Source organism: Balaenoptera musculus, chromosome 18 (assembly GCF_009873245.2).
Source record: "Balaenoptera musculus isolate JJ_BM4_2016_0621 chromosome 18, mBalMus1.pri.v3, whole genome shotgun sequence".
In the NCBI taxonomy this organism is placed as follows: Eukaryota; Metazoa; Chordata; class Mammalia; order Artiodactyla; family Balaenopteridae; genus Balaenoptera; species Balaenoptera musculus.
In genome coordinates, this window is record NC_045802.1 from 42,710,899 (window position 1) to 42,729,879 (window position 18,981).

Genomic DNA, 18,981 nt, shown 5'->3' on the forward strand with positions numbered 1-18,981 from the left:
TTTTTAATAACACCGTAGGTTAAAATATTTGGATTTAATAAATTTGGGAATTGATTTCACGTTAATGTATCAATACTCGTGTTAAACGTTTTACATATATTAAGTAATTTACTGTTCACATCAACCTGTAAGATAGAGTCTATTATTTTCCCATTTTAAGATGGAAAAACTTTGGCACAGAGTAGTTAAAACTTGGCCAAGCGCTCTGAGCTTGCAAATGATCAAGCCAGAATGTGAGCCAACCAAATATACATAAATAATGCTCTCATAAATAGTGTTTTAATATATTTATGTTAGCAAAGAACTTTGTAAATTTTGATGTATTTTGGAATGTGAATTAAAACATATTTGAGCTGTTTCCCTTCAGTAGATCCTATCCATGGGATACTATTGTTTTAAGATTAGGACCACTAATTTTTCAACATTTAATTATTTTTTAAACCAATATTGCTTGCCATGTGATATTGAATAAAATCTTGTTTAAAAAGATCCAAGATGTGACTGAACAATTAAGATACTAAATGACAAAATTACATTTGCAAAGAGGAGAAAGTTATTGTTGCACTTTTTCAGATATTTGTTTTGGATTGAAAAATCCTACAAATCCCACTCTTCTTCCTCTGTAAGAATTTTATATACAAGATATTAAATCTGTATGTTAAATAATATATATATCTTTTACTACTTTGTCATATACAAGTATGTAAAATATTTTGCCAATTTCTGCATGAGGATTAGTAAATTTCTAACTAATAAAAGGGACCATTCCTCCACAAATGGATCATAATTCACACCTAGCCATCTGGCTAAAGAAAGTAGACAGAGAAGCTGAAAGCAAATGTAAAATGTTTAATTTTTTCTTGTTACATTATACCAGTCAGCCTCTGCTAGTTATCTAGATTCTAATATATAAGAACCTAAAGCTCTGTTGGGGGATTCTCCATTCCATGGGCTAATTGTGATTTTATGCTTATCATAATTGAGCTCCTGATGGGAGATCACCCTATGAAAGTTTATGTCACCAAGAAGTTTCTGTGCATTTGTGTTAATTTCCTAAGGCTGCTGTAAAAAGTACCACAGGCTGGGTGGCTTAAAACAATAGAAATATATTGTCTCACAGTTCTGGAGTTCAGAAGTCTGAAATCAAGATGTTGGCAGGGTTAATGACTTCCTAGGGGCTCAGAGGAAGAATCTGTTCTGTACCTCTTCCTGACCCTCTGGTAATATATAGTATATATGCCATATATACTATATGCCATATATGACCATATATGTGGTCATATAACTCCAATCTCTTCCTTTATTGTCATGTGACATTCTCCTTTATCTATGTCTTTTCTTCTGTTCTTATAAGGATGCCAGTATGTTGGATTAGGGTTCACCTTATCCTAGAATGACCTAATCTTAATATAATTACATCTACAAAAGACCCTATTTTCAAATAAGATCGCATTCATATGTACTAGAGTGTAGACTTCAACATATTTGAGGGGGACACAATTCAACGCATAATCATCTGCCCTCTTGCTCTCCAAAAGCCATGCCTTTCCCAAGTACAAAATACATTCAACCCATCCCAGTATCTCCAAAAGTCTTAACCCATTACAGCATCAAACTACAAAATTTCCTATAAACATAATCAATTCAAAAAGTCCTGAATCTCACCTTCAAAATCATCTAAATAAGGTATGGATGAGACTCAATGTTTTCCAACCAGGGGCAAATCCCTCTCCATCTGTGGACCTGTGAAATTTAGAAAACAAGTAATTTGTTTCTAAAATACAATGGTTGGGTAGGCATATATTAGGCATTCCATTCCAAAATGGAGAAATTCAAAGGAAAAAGGGGTTACATGTCCAAAGAAGTTGAAATCCAGCAGGGAAAATTCCATTAGATCTTAAGGCCTGAGAAAAATCTAGGTGGCTCAATGTTCTGTGCTATGGACAGATTGGGGAGCAGCCCCACCTCCTCGGTCCTCGGTGGTGACCCTGCCTACTATGCCTGTGGTAGCAGTAGCAACCCTGTTGGCCTCTGAACCACTCTCAAAGTCATCATTTCCTTTTCTTGAAGGATACCACATGTTCACAGCTGAGTACAGTCAGTTTTCCATATCCACAGGTCCTGCATTTGCAGATTCATCCACCTGTGGAACAAAAATATTTTTTGAAAAAATTTCAGAAATTTCCAAAAGGCAAAACTTGAATTTGCTGCATACTGGCAACTCTTTACATAGCACTTAATAGTATTAGGTACTATAAGTAATCTATGGATGATATAAAGTACATAGGAAGATGTGCATAGGTTATGTGCAAATACTACACCATTTTACATAAAAGAGTTGAGAATCCACAGATCTTGGTATCCAAGGGGTCCTTGAACCAAACACCTATGGATACTGAGGAACAACTGTAGTTCTACTGGATCATTTTGAACTTGTAAAATATCAGAAATCTGACAGTCTTCCTATCATTTTGTCATATTTCTGCCCCTATCAGTCCAAGCTGTGTGTCAATTGTATCTCAATAAAACTGGAGGAGAAAATGGCATCACTATTTTCTTTTTCTGAAATAAGAAGAGGGAAGGTTTACAATGTCCATCTACCAGGTACTTTCCTTGTGTGTTTGTGCACATGTGCATAATATGTGTGGTATTCAGACATAAGCAGATTTTATAAGTGGCTGATTGGTCATTCTTTTTTTAAAAAATAATTTTATAAATTTTAATCTAATTATAAATTCTGTGTAATATCCTTATATGAAAATATTTTACATATTTAATATATAATATAATTTGTGTTTCAATTTTGGTGAGAGTTAGTAAAAGATGTTGAAGATAATTATGTACATAGATTTATTTCTTTTGTAATTTTAAAACTATAAATAAAGTAAATCTTGTGAATTATCTTCATGTCTGGTTCAAAATAAATGTAGCTATTTCTATTCTGAGTTCAATAACAGTATTTTAAGCTATATTTATTCAAAATAAAGCTTAGTTTTAATTTACAGAATAAAATAATTTGTGAGTTTGTATATTCCATTCTTGGAAAAAAATTAAAAGGTCATAATTTTTTAAGATCATCACAAACATGTTATTTAGTGCTTACTAAGTGTCAGGAACTAGGTTAAATAATTTACATGTATTAATTTATTTAATCCATACAACAATGCTGTATGGTAAGTACTATTAATCTTCTGACCTTAGAAATAAAGAAATGGGAGTAAAAGACATTATGTAACTTAGCCAAGTTACAAGCTAGTAAATGTCTGAATTGCGATTTTAATGTAGGAAGTCAGTCTTCATAGTGTATCTTTTTAAAACTAAGCTATGAGGCTTTCTGTTAAATTACAATTTAGTTAAATTTAGCATCTATTTTAAGTCTAACTTTTGACACCTGTTCATTTTCCAACAAAATACCTTTGGAATGAACAAGCTAGAATGTATGCTACTAGATAACAGATCAGTTTTTATTTTTTAATCACATTTTAACTGTTGAATCCCTAGTACTGAAAGCAAGGCCTAGTTCACAGATATTTATAGTTCCTTATAAATATCTGAAGAAATAAATGAATGAATGAATGATTTTGGTTTCACTAGTATTCCTTTGCTAAACACATGGAAACAAACAAACAAAAAAAATGAAATGAAAAAAATTAGAACATATAGCAGGAATTTTGACCAATGATCTATCAAGTTGTGAATGGAAGGTTTAGCATGCAAAGCAGGGATTGACAGACTATGGCTCACTGATCAAATACAGCTTGCTTTCTATTTTTTTTTTTTTTAATTAAGTTTCACTGGAACATAGCCACACCTGTAGTTTCATACATTATCTGTCGCTGTTTTTTGCTTCATGGCAGGTTGAGTAGTGATGACAGAGATGACATGGCCTGCAAAGCCCTGAATATTTACTATCTGACCTCTTACAGAGGAAGTTTGCCGACACCAGATTTAAAACATAGATGAGGCACAATTTAAAACATTCTGAGACACAATTTCAGAATGCAGCTGACACATTTTTATTCCTTTCTTGGTAACCAAGATCTTGTCAAATAAATGGAGGAAAGTGACCCCTTTGATGCAGAAAAGCTGATATATCAGCTAGGGCCATATATCTTTGCAATGCCCCTGAGGTAACTTCCTTGACTGCTTCTAAGGAAAAAAAGAGAGTGAGAGAGAGATAGAGAGAGAAAAGCCTCAAAATGTAATATAATTGGGTATCAAAGTGGATTGAATTATAATGTCAGCAGTTAAAATAGGGCTTAAAATGGGAAACAAACAAACAAACAGAGAAATGCCCCACTGGCATTTTTACTTTACATAGTAAGGGATGTTAAATACAAAATACTTTCCATAATTAAAAGCTAACACTATGGACTATATGTTTAATGAGGGAGCAAAATAAGAAGGCCTTCCTAAAGCCAGGTAATTACACTGGAAAATACAGTACAAAATCATCATAATAATTAAGATAAATAGCATAGCAATCATCAGGAAGGTAAAGAGAAATGGTGAGAATATACCCATCCTGATAACAGACAACCATTGGCCTAGAAGGGGTTCTTTTAAGAAGAAGATGCTGTAACCAGCATCCAAGATGTCCCACAATGAGCCCTGCTTCCTGATTGTCACACCTTCTTGTTGTCTCCCACATTGTACCAGAGTGTGCCTGAGTGTCACCAATGTAAGTGATGGTATGTCACACATGAAGAAACAGGTATAGGAAGGTTGAATGAGTTACCTAGAGTCTATAAATTAAGTGGAGAATCAATATGAGAATCTTTCTTCAGAAACAGAGCTCTAAACCACTATGATATCAACTGAAAACAAAACCGTTAATATTTTGTACAATGCTGAATATAATGGAAAGACTGACTTCAACAGTTTGTTGAATTGAAACTTAACATCACAATTGTTAGAAAGCATTTGCTTTGGTCATTGCAACCACACAGTTGTTTAATTTCACTGTACACATATCTGTGAAACTACAGAAAAATTAATTCTAGAAATGAACAGAACAATTTTCTTGTTGGTTTCTTTTAATATGGTCCATTAATTATAAATTGATAAATTAACTTTGTGATAAATTATAAAATTATAAAAATTAATGTTACTATGTACGTGTTTACAGACAATTCAGAATAAATATAAGGAAATGAAGTCCTAACAGATTGGTACTATTCAGAGACTAGTTCACACAGTTCACCATTTTGCTCATAATCATGTCAGCCATCATCATTGGGCTTCAAGTTTGACTTGCTACAGTAATGGTAATATTAAAGATGTTGCCTTATTCCTTTGGAAAAGTAGAGACAAAATTTTTAACTGGAAAATGTCAACAACAAAAAATGTTGGTATGAATATTGGGAGAAGAGGAATGTAAAAATCATTTTCAAGAAGTCCCATCTAGGTAATGAAAGTCATAACACAAAGATGGAAACAGAGTGCTAATCTTCAGAAAATAATTTACATAAGCTCTGATAACATTTGTAAGTAGCTGAAGTATTTAAAGTTTGTAGTAAATCAGGTTTAAAAAATATGAATCAAATTTTATATGAAGCAGTATCACAGAATAAGTGAATGGAAATAGTTTGTCCTGATGGCTTGGGTTTATATGAATGCATGCAGTAAAGTACAATATTCATACAGATTTATTATGAAACAAATTACTGTTACTACAGAACTAAATCCAGCTTAGAATAAAGACATATCTTTATTACATTGTCATATTTTGGCCCAAAGGTTATGTCATAAATTAAAGCTGAAATTAGTACAGCAGGGTCCCATTATATTTTCTCAGCATGAAACTTTAGTAATATGACTTAGATTGACCTTATTCCACTATTGTTTCAAGATATCTTGTTAATATTCCTCTTTGGCATTATCTCTTTCTCTTCAGCATATTATTTTCCTCTAAAACATATATTTTAGCTTCAGCTGCACCTTATTCAGCTTGCCATCTGTTGAACATTTGGATTTCAGCTGTAAATGCTGGCACAGTTATTCTGCAGGGAAATTTTGCCAAATGACCATTCTTTCTCTAGTCATTCCTAAGACCATTGTCATGTGCAGGTGCTCTAATTTTGGAGAAAACAAATTTACTATATTCAGAAAATAATGATCTCAGTAAGCAAATAACTTGTTACAATTAAGAATATTTACTGAATCTTTCCAAGTACAAAGTATGTGTTGAAACTAATATAATTGTGGTTTTTCTTCTAACTGAAATCAGAAATAAAATATTCAGAAAAGCAATACTAATAAAATTCCCTAAAACATCAGTTGTGGCAAGACAGCTAATAATTTTCATGAATAAAATATTTGTCTTCATTTTCTGCTACCAAAAGAAACTTACATAAGGATTTTCTTCTATCTCCCAATTGTACCTGCATATATTTTAGTGGAGGCGAAAAAATGTACATTCTATTTTTTTGTTTTAACATCTTTATTGGAGTACAATTGCTTTACAATGGTGTATTAGTTTCTGCTTTATAACAAAGTGAATCAGCTATACATGTACATATATCCCCATATCTCTTCCCTCTTGCATCTCCCTCCCTCCTACACTCCCTATCCCACCCCTCTAGGTGGTCACAGCACCAAGCTGATCTTTCTGTGCTCTGCGGCTGTTTCCCACTAGCTATCTATTTTCCATTTGGTAGTGTATATATGTCCATGCCACTCTTTCACTTTGTCTCAGGTTACCCTTACCACTTCCCGTGTCCTCAAGTCCATTCTCTAGTAGGTCTGCATCTTTATTCCCGTCCTGCCCTTAGGTTCTTCATAATCATTTTTTTTTCTTAGATTCCATATATATGTGTTAGCATACGGTATTTGTTTTTCTCTCTCTGACTTACTTCACTCTGTATCACAGACTCTAGGTCCATCCACCTCACAACAAAAAACTCAATTTCATTTCTTTTTATGGCTGAGTAATATTCCATTGCATATATGTGCCACATCTTTATCCATTCATCTGTGGATGGACCCTTAGGTTGCTTCCATGTCCTGGCTATTGTAAATAGAGTTGCAATGAACATTTTGGTACATGACTCTTTTTGAATTATGGTTTTCTCAGGGTATATGCCCAGTAGTGGGATTGCTGGGTCGTATGGTAGTTCTATTTTTAGTTTTTTAAGGAACCCCCTTACTGTTCTAAGTAGTGGCTAAAAATGTACATTCTAACTAGTATTTGAAAAAATACCTACTGTTTATGATTAGTTGATTAATATAAAGATCTTTTAAAATACAATTATGTAGTTTGTTTGATTTATTTCAGAAAATAATCTGGAGCTGTATTTACTGCTACAAAAAGTGAAATTTGTAAGTAAATAGATGTCAGTCACTACTTAGCCACATAAAAACTTTCCTGAGTCATTCACAATAATTTTTGTTCACATTTGATAAAACTTTAAATAATTTAACCAGTGCAGTTTTATTATATGTTTATTCTATATTCATTTGATATTCTTATTTAATAATCCAAATCTAAGATTTGTATAATAAAAGTTTTGTTGTGAAATGTAAAGGTTTCAATTTATATTCCACAATTTCCTAAACATGTAAGTCTGCATATAATCAGTTTACTAAATTTTATTTAATAAATCCTAATTGTGCAGTAGAATACATTTTTTTTAGATTTTAGTAGCCCCAAATATAGCGGCTACTTCTGATTTTTTTCCTTGTCTGTCCTGTGCGATGCTATTAACCATCACTACGGTTTTCATGGGGGCAAAGAACTAGGTCACAGGTGAATTCTATCAACTTGGGAAGCCAAAAAAGTTTTTATGAAAAACAGTTTTTACATAAAATTTGAAATAATAGATTCTTTTATTTTTAAATGGAAACAGATACTTTATAGGCAACAGCTTATTGTCACATCGAGATGATAAATAATTGAGAACTTGTTTTATCATTGTCCTAAGTACGCTCCATCTACAAAGAGAAAATTTGATTACAGCACAGTTAGTACTGAGGCATTCTGAGTGGAAAATGTACTCTGTAAAAAACCTTTTTTCCAGAAAAATAAAATTGCTTATGACACTTGTGAATAACAGCTATTGCTCTTTTGAAATCCAGTGGAAATTAATAGTTGTGCTAAACAGGAAATCAGCTGAGTAAAATGAGTTCTTAGCTGCTAAAAACATCAATTAAAAAGTCAGGGAAGTGATGGACTTAGCTATTAAACGCTGACAAGCACATCATTTAAACGTTGGAAGTCAAAAGTGTATTTCGAAATCTATGAAACCAAGAACATTAGGGCCAATAAAAATTGGAATGAATTACAAGGGAGAAACATTTAAAGATGAAACTGAACACCTGTGAATTTGGGACTATTTGGTAAGCATATTAGACAATATTGAACTCACATCCATAAAATTGGTAAGACTTTGAAAAATAAAATGTGCTTTCTCCAGGATCAGAAATTCTGCTGACTACATGGTTCCATGTATTTTTATATATCAAAGATTAAGTTATGGGTTATGGATAAGAGAATAGACACATTTACTCTACTCTTCTTTATGTGTAAAATTAAAATACAAATACATACACAGAAGTAAAAATTATGAGCAAATATCTGTAAGGCAGGATATTTTTCCTTCTTTCATCATACTGTATAATAATATATTTACATGGAATTTTATTTAAACACTGGAAACTGTATAAACATCTTATTTTCTAAGTAAAAGAATTTATCAGTGAAAAACACAAAATTAAAAAAAAATAAGGTATATTAATTTTTGTTTTATTTTAAGTACAATAGATCAATAATAGAGTAATCAAAATATCTGTGTTTATCTTTATATACAACACCTACAGTTAATAATGTAACTTAGAAGAGCTAAATGGTACTAATGAAAATGGAACACATATTTTCTGAGGAAAAAAAAAGAAAAGAGAAGTTTCACTTACAGGGATTTAAATATCAGAAAAATAAGCATTCATTTTTTACAAATTTGTCTCTGATTGCCTATAAAGATATTGTATAGTTATGATGCTTTTAAATATTAACAACAGGATTAGTTTTGATGGAAACCTTTATATATTCAAATACTTGGTCTTGGAAGATCAAACTATTTTATTTATACACTTTCCAAAAATACATATATAGTTCTAGCTATTATTTCTAAGAAACTAAGAACATCAAATATATTAATTGCTTTAGAAGAATATTAAAGTATTATTTCTATAAATAAGACAGATATTACATAACAAATTGGGAGTTTACTCTTTTACAGGACTTTCTCTTTGCATTAACTCTCAGTGATTATTTGTACGAAGGTAACAAAGAGTGAAACTGCTCATCATTTAAACGAGAAAAAATGAAAAATGTTTGCCTATAACACTTAAAATAGGAATATAAAAAAAGAATACCTTTAGCAAAAAGCAATTCATGAATTTTTATACATACATGCATTTTATAGAGAAAAATATGTATGTGAATGTAAAAGCAAATAATTGTGCAGTATATTAGAAACTGAACCATAGCTGAGCATATATTTCAACTTATTTATATATATACATGTCCATATATATGTTGTGTGGACATACATATATAAGAAAACAAATATTAACACTCCTCTATACATGTAAATATGCTTTGAATAATTTATATATGTGTATGTATATGTAGGCATATATGTATATATGTGTATATATGATATGTATGTATATATGTTCACACATATCTACATGTATGTATGCATGTGTAGATTGTGCGTACGTATGTGTGTGCATATATAATTATATACAAAAAATTATTTTAAATTACATATGATCACAAACTAGTGGTTATCCATGGGAAGAAGGAAGGGGGAGGGGCAAGATAGGGATAGGGGATTAAGAGTTACAAAATAATATGTATAAATAAGGTACAAATATATATAGTACAACACAGGGAATATAGCCAACATTTTATAATAATTATAAAAGGAATATAACCTTTAAAAATTATGAATCACTGTGTTGTATACTTGAAAATTACATAGCAATGTATATCAACCATACCTCAATTAAAAAAATAAAATAAATTACATATAATCAGTAGGGATCTTGTAAATAATAGTAAACAACAAATAGCTTTTGGGAAGGGAACCAAAACAATTTGTCTCATTTGCCAGTTTCTAAACCAATCATCATGGCTGATGTCAAGCTAATAACGTGATTTCAACTGACCTACCTGATTCGTGAACTTTCAAACAATCAGTTTTTGCAAGGCAATAAGTGCTTGTTCCAGTACAACACCCTATGTAGTGTACAATAAGAGTGAATAGAGGAATTTAGCTATTGTTTTTTCACTTTCTTTAAAATATTTATTATTATTAATATTAGCACAAAAAAATAATATTACCAAGTAAAACACAATTTTAGTCAGCATAAAAAAGTGAATAGTACTTACAACAGCATAGAGAGCTTGTAATAAGTTTTGACTCTATGTTGCTTTGTTACTTGTTATCCATGTGTTTTTATTCTAAAATTGTAATTTTCCATATTTCAGTTTTTCATGTATTTTGTTTTCATTTCCGTTTTCTCCTATATTACATTAAATTTTTTTCCCCAGTTTAAAAATAAAACAAATTTGAAAAAGAGCAATCTGGCTACTCAATTCTGGTGAAATACAAAACAAATAAGCAAAACAATAAAACTTCATCTTAGCAGTGTTTCTTTTGGTGACCTCATTAAAACACATTTCTCAAAAGATAGAAATTATTTTACATGATATGATTAACAGTATTTTCCTACTTTCAAAAATACCATATTAATTGTTAGAAGTTTAATCAAATTCAGGTTTTTTTCACTTAATTTTTTCTTACACCTATCCTGTCCTACAGTTTGTCCATCATACAATTTAGCATAAATATCTTAAATCCTTTATTATGAAATTTCTGCTTAATATGCCCAATAATGAACATGATTTATGAGCCCAATGTTAGTAAAGAAAAATAAAAATTATTCTTTAAATAATCATACAATATCTCAGACTTCCCTAGTGGTGCAGTGGTTAAGAATCCACCTGCTAATGTAGGGGACACGGGTTCGAGCCCTGGTCCTGGAAGATACCACATGCCGCAGAGAAACTAAGCCTGTGTGCCACAACTACTGAGCCTGTGCTCTAGATCCTGCGAGCCACAACTACTGAGACTGCATGCCACAACTACTGAAGCCCAAGTGCCTAGAGCCCATCCTCTGCAACAAGAGAAGTCACCACAATGAGAAGCCCACGCACCGCAATGAAGAGTAGCCCCTGCTCTCCACAACTAGAGAAAGCCCACACACAGCAATGAAGACCCAATGCAACCAAAAATTAAATAAATAAATAAATAAATAATTATAAATAAATAAATAAATAATCATACAATATCTCATGTTCACTAATATTCATCACCTTACATATGATAGCAAAAGATAGAAGATAAATAAAATGTCAATTAAGTCATTCATTGCATTTTTAACTTCCTGCAATCTGTTTCCCAAATGAAGTGAATTCTTTTCTTCCATATCTTAATGGGAAAGACTATAACGCTTGATTATTCAGAAAATATTTTGTCAACAAATTCTACCTATATACGTTAATGGAAATAACCCCAAAATAGTAACACATATCATAACACAATGCAGCATGTACAAAAATGTGTTCACATGGTGTCAAGATTTATACATAAACTATTCTCAGATAAATTTCTTAAATAATCTGTGTCATTTTGTTCTTCATGATATGACCATGTTTCTTACATTAACTTGGCAAAAGTAGAGCATTCAAGAGTTAAAAAGAATCTTTAAAATATTTTAAATTTTAATGCAATTAATATATAAATAAGGAAACAATTCAGACGTATTAAGTAACCTTTCCAAAGTCATAGAGACAGAAGTTACTTATACTCTATATTCCTGGTTGAGTTCCCTTACCAATATCTTACCATACAAGAGAAATTTTGTATAGTTATGGTAGTACAAAGATTAAGGGCATGCTCCCTGCTTTCTGGATCTAAGTTTCATGTAAAAGAGACATGTAATTTTCATACATTTAAATTGGATAAGTAATGTAATTGAGAGTTGTACAAGATATTTTTTGAACACATGAGAGAGAGAAATTAAATCTTCATGAAAGTAAGATTTAAAATGAAAAAAGGCTTAATAGAGGATGTACTATTTTATCTAAGTATTTCATATTTGAAAAAGGTCTACAAAAGTAATGTTTTATATGCAAAGGAAAAAAGTCTAAAAACCAAAACCAGGCAAGATGTAGTTGCCGCACTTGTCTCAATCTCCCCAACTTAGTACATCTAGAAACTCAGGAAAATCATAAAAGGCTCAGAATGACAGGTAGAAGAAGGCAGTCCAGCCCAAGATCTTGGAACCTAAGGAAAAACAAGTCATTATGTTCCATGTTTTGTTGTTGTTGCTCTTGTTCATATATTCCAGTCTGGGTGAAAGAGATGTTGGCAGCCTGGAAACTCAAGCTGATGCAGAAAATAAAGCCCCAAGAAAAGCCTGTTTACTTTAGCAAAAGGACAAATAAAGGGACAGTCTACCAAACAGAATTTTTTAGACAATAACTTCCTAATGCTAGGCAAAGCCAAATTTCTCTCTCTCATCATAAAAGAATTCAACCAGGTTTATAGACTATGAATAACTTCTGTCTGCATGACTTTGGAAAAGTCTCTTAATCTGTCTAAATTGAGTTTCCTTATTTATATATTACCGATGAAGTTCTAAATAAAATATGGGCTAAAGAGGAAGTCTTAAGAGAAATAAATATATTGAATCAAATGAAATTAAAATATAACATATCAAAATTTGTAGGTCACAACAAAGCAGTGCAGAGATGAAAATGTATGCCACACACTGTTTACCATACATTAGAAAAGAGGAAAATTCTCAAATCAGTAATTTAAGCTCTCTTCTCAAGAAACTAGAAAAAACAAGAGCAAAATGAACCCCAAGCAAGAAGTAAAAAAGCACAATATGGATAAGAGAAAAAAGAACACATTTAAGAAAAGACAAAAATCAATGGGAAAAATACCTGGTTCTTCAAAAATAAAATCAACAAAAATTGAAAAATACCTAGTGAAACTGACAATAACTAACTAACTAAATAAATAACACAATTCATCAATATTAGGGGTGAAAGAAGGAATATCACTTTCCATCACCATTAAAAGGGAATACTACAAAAAATTTACAAGCATACTTTTAAGATACTGTGAATTCAGTTCCAGGCCATTTCATATATCACAATAAAGGAAGTCACAATTTTTTTGGTTTAGCAATACATATAAAAGTTATGTTTACACTATACTGTAGTCTACTAAGTGTGCAGTAGCATAATGTCTAAAAAACAAATGTACATATCTTAATTTTAAAAATACCTTATTGCTAAACAATACTAACCATCATCTGTGCCTTCAGTGAGTCACAACACTTTGGATGGTGGAGGGTCTTGCCTGGATGTTGGTGGCTGCTGACTCATCAGAGTGGCGGTTGCTGAAAGCTGGGGTGGCCATGGCAATTTCTTAAAATAAGACAGCAAGGAAGTTTGCCACATCAGTTGACTCTTCCTTTCACAAACGATTTCTCTGTAGCATGAAATGCAGTTTGACAGCCTTTTACCCACAGTAGAACTTCTCTCAAAATTGGAGTCAGTGTCTGAAACCCTGCTGTTGCTTTATCAACTGCATTTAAGTAATATTCTAAATTTTTGTTTTCATTTCAACAATCTTCACAACATCTTCACCAGGAGTAGATTCCACCTCAAACACCCGCTTTCTTTGCTCATCCAAAAGAAGCAACTTCTCATGTGTGAAAGTTTTAATACAAGATTGCAGCAATTCAGTCACATCTTCAGGCTCCACTTCTAATTCTAGTTCTCTTGCTATTTCCACCACATCTGCAGTTACTCCCTCTATTGGAGTCTTGAACACTTCGAACTCATCCATAAGAGTTGGAATCAACTTCTTCCAAACTCCTGTTAATGCTCATATTTTGACTTCTTTCTATGAACCTTAAATGTTCTTAGTGGCATCTAGAATGGTGATTCCCTTCCAGAAGTTTTTTAATTTACTTTGCTCAGATCCATCAGAGGAATCACTATCCATGGCATCTAAAATATATAAGACTTGAAAGTCAAGATTACTTCTCTATCCATGGACTGCAGAATAGATGTTATGTTAGCAGTCATGAAAACAACATGAATTTCATAGTACATCTTCATCAGAGCTATTGGCTGACCAATTGCATTGTCAATAAACAGTAATACCTTGAAAGGAGTCTATTTTTTCTGAGCAGTACCTCTCAAGAGTGACTTAAAATATTCAGTACACAATGTGGTAAACAGATTTCTGTCATTCAAGCTTTGTTGTTGCATTTATAGAGCACAAGCAGAGTGTATTTAGCACATTTCTCAAGGACCCTGGGATTACTGAGATGGTAAATAGGCATTGGCTTTAACTACGAGTCATCAGCTGCACTGGCATCTAACAAGAGAGTCAACCTATCCTTTGAAGATTGAAGCCAGGCACTGACTTCTCGTCTCTAGCTAAGAAAGTCCTACATGACATCTTCTTCCAATATAAGACTGTTTCTTCTACATCGTAAATCTGTATTTTACTGTAGCCACCTTTATTATTATCTTAGCTAAATCTTCTAGATAACTTGCTGCAGCTTCTACAGCAGCACTTGCTACTTTCCCTTGCACTTTTATGTTATAGAGAGGGTTTCTTTCCTTCAACCTCATGAACCAGCTCTGTTAACTTCAAACTTTTCTTCTGTAACTTCCTCACCTCTCTCAGCCTTCATAGAATTGAAGAGAGTTAAGACCTTGTTCTGGATCAGGATTTGGCTTAAGGGAATATTGTGGCTGGTTTGACCCAGACCACTAAAACTTTTCCATATAGGACTTTTCTTTTGCATTTACAACTTGGCTAAGTTGTATTTGGCATAAGGCCTACTTTTCGGCCTATCATAGCTTTCAGCGTGCTTCCTCGCTAAGCTTAATCATTTCTAGTTTTTAATTTAAAATGAGAGACGTATGACTCTTTCTCTCACATGAACCCTTAGAGAACATTGTATGATTATTAATTGGCCTAATTTCAATGTTGTTGTGTCTCAGGGAATGGGGGTGGGCAGAGGCCAGCGAGAGAGACGAGAGAATGGCTGGTGGAGAAGCAGTAAGAACACACTTGACATTTATTGATTAAGTTTTCTGTCTTACATAAGCCTGGTCCCTGGGCCCCCAAGACAATTACAATAGTAACATCAAAGATCATTAATCATAGATCACCACAACAAGCATAATAATAATAATAAACTTGAAATATTGTGAGAATTACCAAAATGTTACACAAAGACACAAAGTGAGCAAAGCTTTTGGAAAAATGGAGTTGAGAGATTTGCTCCATGCAAAGTTGCCACAAACCTTCAATTTGTAAAAAAAATGTAATACCTGTGAAGCACAAAAAAAGGAGATATGCCTGTAATACATTTAAGAATTTAAAAGAAATGGAATAATTCATTGAAAACTGAAATCTACTGTTCTATAGCCACTAAAGTAATATAATTTCTAAGTAAAATTCTTTCAAAAATGTAACCTTCAGTACAAGATGGCTTCACTGGAGAATTCTACCAAATATATAATGAAGATTAAGCATCAATTATACACAATCATCTCTTTCAGAAAATAAAATAGGGTAAAACTCTTCCCAACTCACTTAGTGAATGCTAATATCAGACAGATACTAACTCAGTCAAAGCCAGTACAAAACAAAACTATAAATTTATATATTTAGTGAAGTTAGACTCAACAATCCTCAACAGAATATTAACAAACTTAATCTAGCAATGTATAAAGAGAATTACACACCACAGAAAAGTGGGATCTATCCAAGGAGTGCATGCCTACATTCATGTACATTCAAAAATCAAAGTAATCCATCATTCAAATGAATAAAGAAAAAAAAAAACATGTGAACCTATTATTTGACACAAAGTATTTGACCAAATCCAACATCCATTCATGATAAAAACTGTAAGCACACTAGAAGCATAGCTAACTTTTTAAATTTGATAATGAACATCTACAAAAACCTACAGCTAATACACTTAGCACTGAAAACTAAATGCTTTCCCTTTAACATAAAAAAACAAGTTAAGGATGACAGGTTTTCTTAAGGATGACTGCTTTTCTTAAAATAGTACTAGAAATCTAGCCAGTGTAAAAGGTGAGAAAAGGAAATAAAAGGTATTACAATGACAAAGGAAGAAATTAAATTCTGCCTATTTGCAGATGAAATAATAATCTGTGTAATAATTCACAGGGAATCTAACAAAAAAGTTGTTAACTTGTGATTTCAGCAAGATCACAGATACAAGATGAACATAAAAAAAAATAGCATTTGTACATACTATCAATGAAAAATTAGAAACCAAAATAAAACTATATCATTTTCAATAGTTAAATATGAAATAATTATCTATATGTAACAAAATGTGGACAGTACTTGTATGCTGAAACCTACAAAACACTGATGAGATAAATCAATGAACTTTTAAATAAATGGAGAGACATACTGTATTCATAGATTGAAAACTCAACTTTGTAAAGATTTAAAATCTCTCCAAGTTTATGTAAATATTTAATGAAATCCAAAACACCTGCAAGATGTTTTGTAGATTTAAAGACGATTACTCTAAAATTTATGTGGAAACACAAAGGAACTAGTATAATTAAAACAATTTTGACAAAGAATAATAAAATGAGAAGGATCACTCTACCCTTTTCCAGGACTTATTATATAACTACATTAATCAAGATTGTGATATTAATGGAATGATAGTTACATCAATCAAAGGAATAGAATAAAGAACCAAGAAATAAACTCACACAAGTAGGGCCAAGTGATTTTTGACAAAAGTGCTAAAGGAATTCAATGCAGGGAAGATGTTCATTTCAACAAGTGATGCTGAGAAAATGGATATTCATGGGGTAGGAAATGAATCTCAAACTAACCCCCACATCTTATTAAAATTATAAATGAATCATATCTGTCCGTATAAAATTACAAAATTTTAGGAGAAACCGTAGGAGAGATTCCTCATGACCTAGAATTTAGTAAACAGTTATTAAATATGACACCAAAGCATTATCCATAAAAGAAATAAAATGCTATTTATGTTTTTCCTATGATCGATAGAACTTCCTTAAATATTTCAATACTGGAATTTTATGGTTTGCTAATCTAATTAGAATTTATCATGCCAAACACTTTTGCTTTACACTTTAAAAAATTTACTTTATACTTAATTAGTTTACTTAAAGAGGTACATTGTTGCAATATTGTCATCTACGAACACACATATACATATACACACAAAAAATTTAAAAGAAATGCTTACATTTTAAATAAGGGGCAGAAATCCAAGATACTTGCCTTAACAGGTGTTACTTTGCATTTATTTTTTGCTCTTTTTAAATTCCATTCCATTTTCTTTTAAAATAATTTAAAGTTCCAGACACATGTACCACTTTTTTGTTTGCTTCTATAAGGAGGTCCAATACATTTTCCCTCTTCTCTTCCGGAATTTTGAAATGAGTAAAAAATAAATCTCAAAAGTAACACATGAAAGCAAAAAATACATACTCTATTACTGATAAGGTCTAAGACATAGGTTATATATTAATACAAATGCCATTTATCCACCCCGTACTTGTCATGATGAATTCGGGAAAATCTAAATCTCTCTTGCAAAGGCTACACACCTACAACTTCTGGTGGATTGAGAGATGACATGCAGCCTGTGGGCAGCTCATTTTAAGGGAAGATCCAATAAAAATACTCAGTTTGTTCTTCTCAGATTTGTCAACATGATAATTTATATGAACCCTTCTGTGTCAGAGTGAATAAAGCTTCAGAGATGAGTCCAAGTTTTACAGTAATGAAATCTGTTTACATGGAAGAAAATGCCAGAATGAGAAAAAGCATTTCTCCTGAAGCATGATCCTTAGAAATTAATCATTGACTGGATGCTGGGATGCACCACACGAATATCCTCTATGGATGGAGGCATTCATTCTCCCAGCCATCAGCAGTATTAGCTGTTTCCCTCTCAGAAAATTGCCCATTCTTAGAGGAAGCTTTCTTGTCCAATGTTGGGTCTCCTCCTTTAGGACGGCAAAGAGGAGGCAATTCAGGGGCACAAAGACCCCTCCCCCTTCCCTCAGGTTAATTGCTTCAGGACAATTCAGAAAAGCCATCCATTATACAGGTTTCCCGTTTGCCATACCATCCTCTTCCAAATCATGCTTTCCTTGTTCCTCAAAGGTGTTCCTAAGAATACGCTTCAATAAACTACTGCAAGCAGGCCTCAGAGTCTCAGAGTGTGTTTATCAGGGAACCATACTGTGACCACAGTTCAATCATTCAGCATATGGAGGTCTGTCTCTGTTTTTGCCTCTGTCTCTCTCTGTATGTATGTGTGTATATTAAGCAGAGATATTAGAAAACATTTGGCAGAGACATTTCACAATGAACACACAATCATTAACGTTTCTCCAAACTTTCTTTGAACTCCTTAAGAAATCCAATATTCCATGATTCTAATATCAAATCAAGAATAAAGAACTCATATAATACCGTTGTGTGATATACATTTACTGATACTGATTCTAACCTATGCCATCTAATTAATTAAAGTTGTTTTAAAACATATTTTATGATACATTTATTTAAAACATTTCCAAAATGCAATACTCCAAACATTGCCCTAATATGAAATTACAACAAATAATATTTCATTTTTCTCTGATAATTGTAAATATATCAGATAATAATTGGATTTATTATTTTAATAGTGTTCACTTTAGTGCTCTATAAATGTGAACAATTAATATGAAATTCCCATAAACACTAATGGATCTAGAATATACTCTGATAATTTGTGTTGTTTATGTTGTTTTAAATTGTAATTGAGAATTTAATTTTATACTGG